The sequence below is a fragment of the Macaca mulatta genome, chromosome 16 (genome assembly GCF_049350105.2).
Source record: "Macaca mulatta isolate MMU2019108-1 chromosome 16, T2T-MMU8v2.0, whole genome shotgun sequence".
NCBI lineage: Eukaryota > Metazoa > Chordata > Mammalia > Primates > Cercopithecidae > Macaca > Macaca mulatta.
Window position 1 is genome coordinate 52,473,411 of NC_133421.1, and position 15,494 is coordinate 52,488,904.

Here is a 15,494-nt window from a genome sequence, read left to right on the forward strand (position 1 = left end):
CCCCCATCACCACCAATATTTTCACAGGTATGATTATTACTTTGGTGGTCACAATAACTCCACGGGAGTATTATAAATTCTCTAAGACTCAGTTTTCCTACTGGTTTGTCCTAGAGCTGGCGGGGCCGGGCCTGGGGCTCAGATGCTGGGCTTTTGAGTCTAAGCCTCAGCCTGCCAGCTGCTGCCTTCCTGCCCATCTCAGGTTCTTGGCCTCCCCTTTCTACAGCCAGCCCTTCTGTCCCTGTGTGTTTACCCCTGGAAGACTGCAGGGATGGAGGCACGCTCGGAGTTTCTATCCCAGCTGCGGCTGCCAGGCACGTATTCCCTTCATTCCAAATGTCAAAAAATGCTAGTTTGCATCCATCTGAAAGCCTGTTTATTTTAATTTGAACCCAGGCCTTTACTAACAAGAGAAAAAGTCCACAACATTTCTCCTCAACTAGGGCTGGGTGCAGTGGCTCATGCCTGTAATTCCAGCACTTTGGGAGGCCGAGGTGGGCAGATCACTTGAGGTCACGAGTTCGAGACCAGCCTGGCTAACATGGTGAAACTCCATCTCTACTAAAAATACCAAAAAAAAAAAAAAAAAAAAATTAGTTGGGTGTCATGGTGCATGACTGCAATCCCAGCTACTCTGGAGGCAGAGGCAGGAGAATTGCTTGAATCCAGGAGGCGGAGGTTGCAGTGAGCTGAGATCATGGTACTGTACTCCAGCCTGGGCAACAGAGCAAGACTGTCTCAAAAATAAAATAAAGTATCTCCTAAACTGTTCTTAATTGTGGCAAAAAATATATAAAATAAAATTTATCATTTTGACCATTTTTGGGGTCTACAGTTCAGTGGCATTAGGAACATTTCTTGAACTCTTCACAGAAGGCTCCCACACCTTACAATGGCCAGAATATTCTGTCCTCATTAGCAAGACCTTTATCAGCCCTTAATTTTTTCCTACACTTACTTCTTTGATTCTTGTGGGATCATTCTATTTTCCCATTTAGCTTACAAGAAAAAACCCACAATGTTTATCAAATAGCAGTTATGAATTCAACGAAGGGACACCTGCCCATGAGAACTGAAAGATGTGGGGTCTTCAGACAATTCAATCCAGGAGATGTAGACATTTTATCTACCTAAGGCAAAGCCTCCCGCTCAGAGATTTTGATTCCACAAGTCTGTATCAGACTCTAAGTTACAAAATGTCTATCCTCCTGAAATAATGATTGTTATAATAACTACCATTTACTGGAGTGTAATAGGCAATTTGCAAAGCTCATTTAATTACTGTAACAGCTTTGAGGTAGATCTTATCATACCCGTTTCATGCACCCATTTTTTTTCTCTTTTTAAAATTTAAAAAATTTTATTTTTTTTTGTAGGGATGGGGTCTCGATTTGTTTTCCCAGGCTGGTCTCAAACTCCTGGGCTCCAGCAATCCTCCCGACTCAGCCTCCTGAGTAGCTTGGGATTACAGGCATGTGCCAGCACACGTGGCATCATACACCCATTTTATAAGTGAGGAAATTGTGGTTCACTGACAGTAAGTGACTTGCCTAGGATCACACAGGTGGAGCCAGTAGTTAAAATCAGATGTGTCCCTAAGTCTTCTGTTCTCCCTTACCTGTGTTCTGTTTTTTGAATCCCTAAGAGCTTTGCACAGTACCTCTGTCTGCTGGATGAACAACAAACACTGCTTTAAAATCCTACCAAAAAGTGAAGAGAGGTGATTAGGTAACCTCAAGGAAATGGAGGTATATTGCCCCAGTAGGCTCAGGAGAGGAGGAATGATTGGAAAGGTAAAGGAAAGGGGAGGCTATTGGGGTCTCTTCCTTTTAGATAAGTGAATTCCAAAAGCTTGAGATCACTGGGCTCCTCCACAGTTGTGGAGCAAGCCTCCAGCAGAGCTGGAACTGCCAGAGGGCTCTGGAACGCAGTCCAGGCTCAGCCATGCGCATCCCCCCGTGCAGTGATGCTAAGGATACTCAGTGTGTCTTGCTTCCTGGAGTTGTTAGGAAGGCTCATGTGGTAGCCAGTGAGTGCCTACCACACAGAAAACGCTCATCATAACAGACACTGGCCCAATTCACTGCCCCATCCTGGCAACCCCTCACCCCCATGCACACACCCGTACATGCTCCACGCAGTTAAGTCAGGAGCCACACCCAATGCTGTGAGTTTTCTTATTGTGAATGGACTATGCCAAGGGAAGGCCATTAGCAGAACCAGTGTGCCCTTGGGGGAGCAGTCCCAGGAGGCCCTATCTCAACACTAAGCCAGGGAAGGCAGAGTCTCCTGGTGAGAGGTAGGACTGGTTGGCAGCTTCATTCTGGCTGAGCTTGCAAAGCTGTGGGCCCGAGCACCACCCTGGAGGGTGGGGCAGCAGGCTCTTACTGGGGATATCTGAGATGGGGTGTAGAGAGGAGTCGATGAGGGAAGGGGAGAGAGACACCGAGAGACAGAGCTGTTTGAGGAACAGCAGTTGGATCCGGCAGGCTTGACAGCTGTCACATGGAAATGGCATCTGGCCTAACGGCCTCTCGTGTGAGGCTCCTTCAAGTGGCGGCTGCTGTGCTCTGGAAATCCAGGCCCATGTTCAGCACTGGTTGTGAGTGCGTGCGTGCACGCATGCTAGTGTGCTGGGGGAGGGGATCGGCAGGCAGGCTGCTGAACTGCTGGACACTCCCTTCTCCCCCTCTCCAACCTCTCCCCATCAGGCCTCACCTACCGTGAAAAAGGCCCAAGCCTGCCAGCTCCAGAGGAGAGAGGCAAATCATTAGGGGAGCACTGATGTGCCGGAACACTCTCTCACATTCCCATTAAACAAATACTAAACTGCTAATTGCCAAAATGGATCTCCACGACTCTGACCGAACAGGGGAAGGGTTTATAATTACCAAGTGTGAAAATGCACAGCCTGTAAATAACCACCTCATCTGTCCTAATACGGGCTGATATTGATGGGCATGAAATAAACATCAGGACAAATGGAAAAATCATCCACATCTCCTGTGGCCAATGCAATCTCGGATGGTGACAAGCGTAGCTGCAGCCATACGCCTGGGGAGGGGAGGGGAAGAGGAGAAAGGAGTTTTGTAGGCTTGGAGAATCTCGGTTCCAATCCCAATTTTAATCCCATGGGCCATCTGCACCTTCTTTCTGTCTGAAAAACAGGGAGGGTAAATAACAAGGCTTGATAATGGGATGAAGGGCTTGTCTACATTTCATAAAGGCCGGGGCCCCCAGGAGAGGGACTTCTGAGTACATCAGCTTCCAGGACAGGGCTTCAGACATCTTCCACCCTGCTCTCTTTAAGGCTGGCTGATGAAAAAAGAAGAACGAGGGAGAGGGAGAGCTCTACCAAGGTGACACATTTATTCATTAAACTAATATTTATTAAAGCTCTTTTGTCTGACCAACACGCAGAGTTGGTTGCAGAGCACAGATGAAACAATGTGTGTTTAGAACGACCTTTGGGCTCTCTGACACCCCTGTGCCATGGTGCCTCCCCATCCCCCACCATCTCTTTCTGCCACTCTGATGGGAGGTGGACTCTGGTCTGTTGGGTCCCAGAGCCCATCACTTTTCTTGGCCACAACAGGGGAGGGGCAGGGGGATAAGCCAGAGGTCACAGGGTAGCTGCAGATTTCCCAAGCCCGAGGCCCTTTTCTCTCCACCAGCCCTTTGAAGGCATAAGCCTTTGATTCCGATGAACTCAGCCAGATCTTGGAGTGAATACTGGTAACTGAGGGAGAGAGGAAGTTCCATTTGCCTCAGAATCACAGACTCAGGAGTTAGAAGTGACCCAAAGGTCACCTTTCCACTTCCCACCCAGTACAGGAATCCCTTCTCCAAGGCTTCTTTGAACCCTTCGTGGAGCTTCAAAAGCTTGGAGCATCTCTGCCCCGCCCTCTCGGACGAGCTGCTCAGGCCTGAATTCAGCAGCAGTAGCACTTAGATGCCTGAAATAGCAGCCTCCTCTGATCCCCAGCGATTCTGGCACAAGGCAGAATTCTGCGAACTGTATAGCATCAGGCACCCGAATCAGCGCACTCAGCACCACTCAGCCCCAGACTTTCTTCATGGGGCTTTGATGACATCCAAGTAAGTCCCTCCTTCCCCTATGGGCTGCCTGACAGCCAGTCTCCCCAATCCCCTTGTCCCTAAAGTCATCCCTAGAGTCCCATGGGTTTCTCAGTCCTAGTCCTGACCCAAAGACCCTGTTGAAAATTAGTTAAATGAAGGAAGGTCTGAACTACATACAGACTGTTTTTAGAGGAATTCTAATTTGTTACTTTTGAATTCCCAAACTGTCTTCAAATAATGGCTAAGAAAATGCTGCTGAGAACAAAGTTCAAGTGCAGCAACAGGCTGAGAGATGCAGTCACTTGGCAAAGTTATCTCTTGTTCAGAGAGGATTCATAACTCTTCAAGGCAGAGAGGATAAAAAGGATATGAGTCCAGTCCACTCATTTTCTAGAGAAGCAAACTGGCTATAAGCAATTAAGTGGGTACGGCCGAAGCCACAATGACAGAATAAAAGAAACGTGGCATGCCATCACACGTCCTGGGTTCAAATCCCACTCCACCACTTCCACTTATGCATGATCTTGGGCATGGCTTTCCAAGTCATCTCAGCTTCCTTGTGTGTAAAAGGAACACATGATCACTGTTAACCTTCACCCCAGCCTTGGGAAGTAGAAACTATTGATACAACACGCAGGAAAGCATTTGGCCTGTGGCAAATGACTACCCTATGTATTACCAGAATGCACCCCAGCCCCGGCACACACAGATGCTCAAGAAATATCTGTTGGATGAGGACTGCATAATGGGATAACAGACTTTGTATTGATGACTACAAAGTCGTGAAATCATTACGGATGAGTGAGTGTGCCTGGCTTGATGTACTGTGGTGCAATGAGTCGTATGCAAAGAAACCATCTTTTAGAAACAGGGGGAATGGACAAACAAACCATTCCATTACGTTCCTACAAGGGAATACAGCTGGTACACAGCTGGTGCACAACTGACCAGAGGGGCCATACCAAGTGAAAAAGTCAGTATCAAGGCTCTATTACATACTAGACGACAAAATTATTGTGATGAGGAACAGATCAGTGGTTGCCGGGAGTCAGGAGTGGGGCCAGGGTGTGACTATTAAGGAGAAACACAAGGAGTTTCTTTGTGGTGATGGAAGACTTCTATTATATATCCTGACTGTAGTGATGGTTACTCAAATCTCCGGGTAGTAAAAATTTAAATAATTACACACAAATACACATGAAAACTCATAGGGTACCAACACTGGTTTCCTGGCTTTAATAAAGTACTGTGGTTATGGAAGATACTATCATTGTGGGAAGCTGGGTGAAGGTTTCACAAGAGCTCTTTGTCCTATTTTTATAACTTCTTGTGAGTCCTACACTATTTTAAAATAAAAATGTATAATAATAATAAAAAGAAACCACAAGGGGGCTCATTATTTCAAGAAACCCCATGGCAGATCTGTTTGTAATACAAACAATTATGCCCTCATTTCAGTTGATTTGGATAAAGTAGGTGTAAATAAGGTAGGCATACAGTAGAAAGATCTATCCCTTATCTGTTTCTTGTATTTGGCACTGGTATACACAACTCTGAAATCTTATTTTGTCACATGAATACGTGAATTGGTGGTCCACACTCCCCCATCACTTCCCTCTCCCTAGTCCTCAGGAAATTTCATATACGGCTCTGCATTCCCTACCTAATGGCCACTAGAGGGATTAATACAAAAATAAGCATCCAATAAGTACGTACTGTTGAGTTTCAGGAAGATTTTGGAGGATAAAGAAAAAAACTCAGATAAGACCAGGTGCAGTGGCTCACGCCTGTAACCCCAGCACTTTGGGAGGCCAAGGCGGATGGATCACCTGAGGTCAGGAGTTCAAGACCAGCCTGACCAACATGGCAAAACCCCATCTCCACTAAAAGATACAAAAATTAGCCGGGTGTGGTGAGGGGTGCCTGTAATCCCAGTTACTGGGAGGTTGAAGCAGGAGAATTGCTTAAACCCGGGAGGCGGAGGTTGCAGTGAGCCAAGATCGCACCATTGCACTCCAATCTGGGCAACAGAGGGACACTCCGTCTCAAAACAAAACAAACAAAACAAACTCAGATAAAAAAGAGCATCAAATCCAGTGGTTTCTAATCTTTCTATTTTAAGCCATTAGGCCTGTCTTTCATTTAATTTTTGAAACACAGATCTTAAATGTTTTGAGATATTTCATATACCAAACAAACTACACTTACTTTTGAAGTATGGGAAATCATTTATCAATATCCATCCTGATCATCACCGGGGCTTTTTGGCAGCATGAAGTGACTAGGACAGGGTGCGTTGGGGTGCTCTGTGTAAAGCAAGCACACCTGACATTTTAGTTGGCCCACATGTGGTTTGGGGTGGGGTACCCGTGGTGCCTGACAGATTTTTTGAGGTAAGGAAGTCAACTTGAGGACTCGGCGTTCCTTCTGTTGACCCTGAGAGGTTGGAAATTTCTGGTCTACTCCTTACACCCAAATCACGACTCAGATCTTTGCAAATGAGTATTGACAGAATAACCAACCCTCCTACTTAATCCCTGAGCCACACAACACCCTAAGGGGGAAAAAAAGAAGGGAGAGGGAAAAACCCACATCTTCCCTTAAAAAAAAAAAAAAGTATCAATTCAAGCTGCTTCAAGACCCAACAAGCATGTTTTTCTTTCATTTATTTCTACATCAACACTCTGAAGGATAAAGATCTTTCTCATTTCAAGAGCTGTCAATTTGCTTTAGTGCCATGTTTTCATCTGTTTGAGGTAAAGAGGAATTTACAAAGCAGGCAAATGAAATAATGCACTGCAATCTAACATATTTTGGCAATTCAAATTGGGACCAGGGAAAAAGGAAATTAAACAAGAATGACAGGCCCACAGCACACCTGTGCTGTATCCCACTGGTCCACCCCTGCCTTCCCTCCACTTGCTAACTTTATAACTTGATGAAGTCTTCAGTGCTTTGCTGAACACTGTTCTATTTGCTGCACCCTAATTCTTCAAATCATTTCTACATTTTGCACAACTCATACAATATTTTGCTTTCTGAAGCAGAAAAAAATGTTTCAGCTGCTGGAAAATTGTCAGGCGCTATTACTCTCAAGACCCCCTTGAAACAGCACAGGGGCCACCGTCCTGTTCCTGGCAGATTTACTACACTTCCCTATATAAATTAACAAAGACAAATGCTTGTTGAAATCAGACTGTGTGAGGCATCCTTATCCTCTCCGGCCTAAGGGTTCAATTACAATGGAACTTAAAAATAAATAAAAGGAAATCTTAATCTCCTCTTAGGGTCCTCCTCTGCCAATAATGACGCCCCATGAAGATTTTTGCCTAATTCATTTACATTTCTTTTTTTGTTGTTTTTAATTAAACTGCTTCTCAACTACTCAGCTCTATAATTTTTCCTACTTTAGCTCCAGAACTAGAGATTTTGTAAGATTAGGAATTTCCAAGGTCAAAGTGTCTCTGCAGATCTCGGGAACTGTGTGGCACTCAAGAAACTGCCTTTCATCACCACAGGAGAAGCACAGGGAGCCGGCCAGAGGGTCTGAGAGCCCGGGGGAGCGGGGAGTGAGGCTCCCTGAGGGACTGCAGTAAAGTCCCCAGGGACTCCTCAGGGAGTAAAGGGACTCCACCCCGACTCCTATCAATTTAAAATCAAATGATGACAAATGTGGTCATGGGCATACAGTCCTGTCTTTTGCAGAATCCCATCTGCTTGGTGACACTGTCGAATTCTAGATTTCTAAAAAGCATTGCAGTTCTTCTGCCAATGACCCACGTGTCCACAAACAGTGCTTGCTAGGGCACCTAGGCCCAGGTCCCAGCTGACCAGTACAGACTAGTGGGAGAGGCCAGAAACTCTAGAGCTAGACTCCCTGGGCTTGGATTCTGGCTCTAGTATTTATTAGCTGTGTGATATTGGGCAGATTACTCAACCTTTCTGTGCCTCTGTTACTTCACTTCAAGTTGGTACCTATCTCATAGTGCTGTTATGAGCATTAAGAAAAGCTAATTCAGTCTAGCTCGGTGGCTCATGCCTGTAATCCCAGCACTTTGGGAAGCTGAGGCGGGTGGATCACCTGAGGTCAGGAGTTTGAGACCATCCTGGCCAACATGGTGAAACGCTGTCTCTACTAAAAATACAAAACTTAGCCAGGAGTGGTGGCGAGCACCTATAATTACAGCTACTCAGGAGGCTGAGGCAGGAGAATCACTTGAACCCGGGAAGTGGAGGTTGCAGTAAGCTAAGATCACGTCACTTCACTCCAGCCTGGGCGACAGAGTGAGACTCTGTCTCAGAAGAAGAAAAAAAAAAAAGAAGCTAATTCATGTACAATATTCTGGCACATATGAAGAACTAAACAGCTGCCATCCATTATTATTACATCCTCAGCGAGCTGGTCAGAAGATCTAGAATTGTTCATGCCTGAGGCCCTCCCTCTTTCTACAGTTAGGATGCTGATGCTAAGGGAAATTAAAATTAGTGGCGACGCTGGCTTTACCTGAGCAAGCAGTGCCAAGGATGAGACACAATGGCCACATTCTCTAACATCTATCTGTCCAGCCCATGTTGCCCACATGGGAGGTGGCCGTGTCCCGCCAGGAGGCTGCAGACGCGTGGCAAACCAGGCAACAGAGAGAGACAGATAGGCTTGTGCTGGCATGAGATGGTTTCTGTGATTTACAACCAAGTCTTAACTGAGACTCTGTGGCCTCTAAGTTCTGTTCAACGAGGAAATTAACTCACTGAGGCCAACCTCTATTCCAGTAAGGACCCCCCTGTGCCATCTTGCATAGAAAAGAGATTCGGCCCTTACCTGAGAAGGCTGCTCTGGTCAAACGGCAACAGGTGACAGCAGCCTCAGAGCTATCACCCTAAGCCCAGTTAATGCCCTAACAACTGGGCTGAATGAGCTCTTTCTGTTCAGCAAATGGGCGGCCCTTAACTTAAAAAGAAGTTTGTCAGAGGCAGTGGTGCTGCCTTTAAAATCCATTCATTCATCTGACCAAAAAAATAAAATAAAATAAATCAATTCATATTTACCACATTAGGCCCAAAGACTTTTTTTTTTTTTTTTTTTTTTTTTTTTTGAGACGGAGTCTCGCTGTGTCGCCCAGGCTGGGGTGCAGTGGCGCAATCTCGGCTCACTGCAAGCTCTACCTCCTGGGTTCACGCCATTCTCCTGCCTCAGCCTCCGAGTAGCTGGGACTACAGGCGCCCACCACCGCGCCCGGCTAGTTTTTTGTATTTTTAGTAGAGACGGGGTTTCACCATGTTAGCCAGGGATGGTCTCGATCTCCTGACCTCGTGATCCACCCGCCTCGGCCTCCCAAAGTGCTGGGATTACAGGCTTGAGCCACCGCGCCCGGCCTAGGCCCAAAGACTTTTTAAATGAGGAAGACTTGATTCCTGTCCTTTGAGGTTCATGCGGACAGAGGTGCCATCAGTGCAGGACACATAAGTGCTCTAAGCTGTGCAGGCCCATGCAGCGCACATACAGGCACTCTGTCAAGGCCCAGTTTTCAGTCATTCATTCATGCACTCAAGGGCTCTGAACACTCAGCATAAAAATGACACTAACTTAACTGGGGGAGACGGTTCATCACAAAATGGCAGGAGGTGGTTTCTAGGCAAAGGGGCACCAGGGACCTGGTCATGGGGGCAGCAGGTATGCATGTGTGGGGTGGAATGTAAGCCACGGGAGCAGGGTAGGGAAATCGCAGAAAGCAGAGCTGTCTGTGCGGGCCTGGCCTGTGTGAGCTACGGAACGGCTGGGTCTGCACCCTGAAGGTGAGGTTCTGGCTTTTGAGAAAGAAACTGGAGGGGACAAAATGATGTCAGAGAGACCACACTCAGTCTTTACTGAAACCAATACTCCACTGCCAAATAGACCGGGAGGACATCTAACAGTGCCAATTGAGGCCAAGGGCTCAGGGGCTTAATCCTCTGCTGTCCACAGTTACACAGCAGGCCAGAGGCAGAGCTGGGGTTAGTACACTGCCCCAACCCCAGGACACAGCCTCCCCAGGGCAACACCCCACTCCAGGAGCAAATGAGAGGCGTTCTGAGCCAGCAGGACTTGAGCCCGGATGGCCTGGAACACCGAGGAGCCCCAGTCTCAAGGCATGCAGGCAGGAAAGATGACTCTTCCAGCTTAATGAACCTTCTCTCCGTCTCTGGGTAAGTGTGGGGTGGGTGGCGGTAAGGGGAGGGAGAGGCTACTCAATATATTTGAGCGGGTGGGTCACCACTCCACCTTTTATTCCATTCACTTCACATTTGGAGTTTATTAACGCGCCTTCCTTTGTTCCACTCTGACGTCTGCATGACCACGGTAAGTTCCTGCCAGAGCATCGGCTCCCCGAGGGCAGCGCCCGTGTCTTCTCCATCCTTCAGGCTGCACCTGGGACCCCGCTCTGGGGACTCGGTGTGCCATGCTGGCTGACCCCCTCTGGTGCTAGAACAGGAATCTGGAAAAGCACAAATGGCTCTGTTCCAGCCTGGATGTGGTGGTGACCTCCTCCAAAGGGTCAGGGCTGATCGATACCCCTGGAGTTTCTGATCACCAAACAAAGCTGGGATTCCAGGGACAGAAGCATCTGCTTGGTGGATGCATGGCAGGTACAGCTCCCTCCCACCTCCAGAGAGTGGGATGTAGAGAGGCAGAGGCAGGACAAGAACCAGCCCTGGTGATTTAAATGCCTGTTCCCAACCCCAGTTTATGTGCCACGGACGAAAGCCAGAGAAACACAAAAATGTGCCATAAGCCTATTTTTTAAGAGGTGTTTCCAGATGAGTGTCCTGCCTTGGCCAGCTCCAGTAGACTTTAGAACTTACATGGCTTTTAAAACCAAGAGGAGGCCGGGTGCGCGGTGGCTCACGCCTGTAATCCCAGCACTTTGGGAGGCCGAGGTGGGTGGATCACCTGAGGTCAGGAGTTTGAGACCAACCTGGCCAACATGGTGAAATATCATCACCACTAAAAATACAAAAATTATCCAGGCATGGTGGCAGGTGCGTGTAATCCCAGCTACTCAGGAGGCTGAGGCAGGAGAGTCACTTGAACCCAGGAGGCGGAGGTTGTAGTGAGCCAAGATCACACCATTGCACTCTAGCCTGGGCGACAAAGAGTGAAACTCTGTCTCAAAAACAAAACAAAACAAAAAAAGCAAGCAACCAAGATGCCCCCAGACCAGTGAGGCGGACTCAATATTCTTCCATTTGTGGGCGGCATAACGCACACAAATTCTCCCTGGATAAATTCTCCCTCACTCTCCCCCTCACTCCTTTCCACTTGAGAGAAAAATATTTAAGAGAAACGCTCTCTAGACGGCTGAAATTTCCCCCTCACTAGCTCAATTTAGTTATTTATCAGAACACTTCGGCGCAGTTATTTTCAGACTTCCACATGAAATAGTAATACTTAGCACTTCCAATTCGTCTCCCAAGCAGTTTTTAAATGTCAGCTCATTAATCCTCAACACCCTTGAGAAGCAGCACTTTGCCCCATCTCTCAGACTGGGAAGACGGAGGCAGGGCTGCCCCAGGATCCCTGTGGGTTTCTGCAATGACTCGATGCTGATCTGACTCAGGGATCCTCTCACTTGGACCACAGAACGCATTTTTCACTGAAGATGACACGGCACTTTAGGACTTGAGGACTCTATTCTAATGAATGGATCCTGGAACAGCCTTGTGGCCTCTGACCACGGGTACATGAACATGTGCAAGAACACGTTCCTTCAGCACTTTGTCCAGCCAGGTGCAAGCCTCTCCCACTGTCTGCCATCAGCAGGTGCCCTACATCTCCCAGGTCCATCTCCCCTTGGCCAGGCCTGCCGGGCTCACGCACGTATCTGTGAGCTGCACTCTGCGCGGATCTGGGAGCTGCACTCTGTTTCCCATGTGTCTTGCCAATCCCACACATCTGATGGCATCGGAACCAAAACATCACTTTCTGGGGGCAAACTACAGGCTTTGGAGGAGGCCTTCCAAAGAGGGGCGTATGTCCCGTGGTGTGGCTTTTCTTTGCTCCCTGAAAGAAACACTTCCAGACTTCCTCCCAGCCAGCATCAAACCTTTTAAGCTATTTGGAGCACCCCAAACTTCAGCCTTCAAATGCATTTTGTATTTATCACTTTAAAAAGAGATTTAAGGTTCCTGTCATTTGAGTCTTCACTTTATTAGTGAAGAAAATGGGTTAATTTTCCTGTGGGCAGGACAGGGAAAGAAAGGGCTGTCAGTGTAGATGCCTCAAATTCTGTGCCCGGTGGGGGCTGGAGGTCCGGGAAGTCTGTGCTGGACGGCGGCACCAGAGGAAGGAGTAGTACGGTTGCAGTGTGTGGCATCGAGGTGGGGGTCTCAGATCAATGCAGAATGGCCTGTCCAGAGCTGCCAGAGAATAGCTGGCCACAGGCAAGGGAATGGGTGACGAAGCACTCCGGATGGCTTTCCCCTGTCCTGGCCCCGAGCTCCCAGACACAGCTGCCGCTGACCTGCAGCAGGAGTTTTAAAAGGGTAATGCCTACTTCTGCTGCGCTCTGAAGTAAGTCTTCACTAAACACTAACTCATAAACGACCCTGGCCCTTTATCTAGCATCAGCTGGCTTGGTCCCACATCTAATGCACAGCAAGGATTAAAAAGAAAATGCAGCAAGCCGGGCATGGCGGCTCACACCTATCATCCCAGGACTTTGGGAGGCTGAGGTGGGAGGACTGCTTGAGGCCAGGAGATCGAGACCAGTCTGGGCAATACAGCAAAACCCATCTCTACAAATTTCAAAGAAGAAATAAATACACCCTCTGTTTTGTTGTTGGATAGACGAATACACCAGAGTGGACTTGATAGGGTCATCATCCCCTTCAAAGAAGTCACCACGGAAGGCCCTGTCTTTATTCACTGAGACTTGAAATATTTCCTTGAAACTGTGGTGGGGGTGGGGGGTGGGGGTCAGGGGGTGGGGAATTCCCTTCTAGTCAGTTCCCAACTCATGCAAAACAACTAGTCATTATTTTATAGTCCTACTGCATTTTGGTCCAAAAACAGCATAATCAATCTTGGCCACAAGTCATTTGGAACCAAGACTGGCAATGGTTTCCAAAAATCACATCCACTTTCAAAGGCCAAAGATTTATCACCAGTGAGGATATTCAGAAGAAAATGCTAGAGTCTGAATATGAGTTCACAGTGAACACTTTGAAACTGCGCAGAGCAAAGGCAGGATCTTTGGAAGAAGTACACAGACTCCCACTTTGAAGAAGACACACTGCATCTGTAGGAAAAAGCCCGGTTCTCAATGCTTCTTAGTCATTGGCGGGGTTGGGGAGGGAGACACACACACACAGACACAGACACACACACACACACACACGGAGACAAAAATCAATGGGAAGAGATTGACACCCTCCCCCTTACACACACACACACACACACACACACACACACACACACACAGAAACAGAGATAGATTGAGAAAAACAAATTCTTCATTTAAAAAATCTTGGAGGTAAAATAAAAGGGAGGGAAATAAGAAAGGATTTTTTATAGCTTCATACCAAATACATTATGGATTCAATGCTAGGAAAACATTCACCATGTCAATGTACAACAAAATTAGCATCTTTAAGATATGTTTACCAAGCAGCAGGGAGGTTTGTGAGTCTGGGCTGGGCTTGCACTGGCTTGAAAATCGCCCTACAGATCCTCCGTGACCCCAACATACACGCCATTTCCAGGCAATTCTTAACGGTCAGAAATCTGTCTTCATGAGATTTAAGTCCTTCCCCTCCCAAGGTGCCCTGTCTAACCCTCGCTGTCCCCACAATCTGTACGTGGAGGAAGACACAGGAAGGTTTGCCCTTCAACAGGCACAAAAAGCAAGCTCCAGATTTGCTCAACTCGAATCAAACGGGCTAAACACATCCAGATGTTCGAATGGTTCTGGAAGACGAGGCAGAGCCCCTGCACTCCCATGGCCTCCTCCGACAGGAGCCTTCTCCCCACTCCTTCGGAAGGCCAGGGAAGACCTGCCAAGGCAAAATGGCTGTTCTCAGGGACGGAGAGATGACTGCGAACGTTCCCAGGGAACATGGCATCAGGAGCACACCAGAAAGAGCAGACCCACAGCCAGAGAAAGAAGCGATGTTTATCCACTTGTGAGACATCTGGAAAATGAAAGAGGCTACAAGCCATCTTTATCACATCTCTGTGCATACAAATACACCACGGAAAATTACAGATCCCTCTCATCTATCAAATGAGCCATAATAACCCCACAGGTTTTCCCCGAGTCCTTCAGACGCCCCGCCTTACACTGTTTATCATGAGGGAGACAAGTGGAGAACCTTGGAAATGTAAAGGAAGATGAGCCCATGCCTTTCAAAGAGAAAGGGCCACAGCAGGGAAACTCTGATCATGGCTAATTGGCCCGTCAGGGTCCCGTCCTGGACAGACCTAGGTGAGGACGTCTCTAAAGAAAACGTCGCACCTCCGCTTGCCACGGAGATTTCTAAGGTTTGCCCACTGTCCTTTTGTAAGTGCCTGCTGGGCAAGTGTGGAGATAAGACGAGTATTACATTATGATGCTTCCTCATGCATGAAAGTCTATTTTAAAGAGAGTCTGGAGGGGGCCATCAGGAAAGAAGAGCCTGAGCAGTGGAGGTAGAAGGAAGGCTGCTTTATTTAGAGAAGTCTCAGCTACAGAATAAAACTGTGCTTTACCTGCAAAGGAAAACTCATTAAAGTTTCTCTTTGGTTCCAGAGAAAGAAATCTACAGCCACAGAATTTCAGAGAAACTGATTTTATTGCCCATACGCTTTTCACTTTGTCCTCCGACTCCACCCCGACTTACATACTAACTTGAATACATATGTAACCCCCCGCACCCCAAACCAAGATGCCACTTGGTCATACCAAATAACCACTGGCATGGCTTTAACCTGAAATTTCATTCTCTCTAGGTTTTTACTCCCCTGGCAAAAGAGTGAATAGCCTACCAAGTTGTACACATTTCTGCTTAAGCAACTCTGGCGAGGCATTCTTTTTAAAAGCAAGGAATACCTGAATATGTTAGGCATGGGAGTTTTCCTTGTTAATTTGTTCAGTAAGTCTGGAAGGCCCCACCCCTTTTTATTAAATAGGAAAACACGTCAAGGAAAACGTAAGAATATACCAACCTTCCTTGGGAAGTAAGAATATACTCCCAACCTTCCCTTATGTCCATTCTTGCTCTGGGGGTTTCTAGGCCCCAGGTTCTCTATCCACCTCTCTGTAACTCTCTCTGGCTCCCTTTTCTTCTCCCACCCCATAAATCTCGAGGGCGTCATTCACCCTACCTGATCCATGGCCCCTATCCTCTCCATCTGAGCTCTCTCCCCTATGCAAGAAGGTGGCAAGAAAAGCCATGGCCTC

The 15,494-nt window shown here is 47.4% G+C and overlaps 1 protein-coding gene and 1 long non-coding RNA gene across 21 annotated transcripts in view; one reads left to right on the top strand and one right to left on the bottom strand.

The window, feature by feature from the left end:
- Positions 1 to 15,494, bottom strand: part of MSI2 (musashi RNA binding protein 2) — a 433,576-nt gene that overhangs the window by 166,532 nt on the left and 251,550 nt on the right. The gene's annotated exons all lie outside the window — the stretch shown is intronic.
- Positions 1,359 to 8,403, top strand: LOC144335545 (uncharacterized). Its single transcript, XR_013406475.1, has 2 exons — positions 1,359 to 1,523; positions 6,178 to 8,403. It is a non-coding gene; the product is annotated as an uncharacterized LOC144335545 (long non-coding RNA).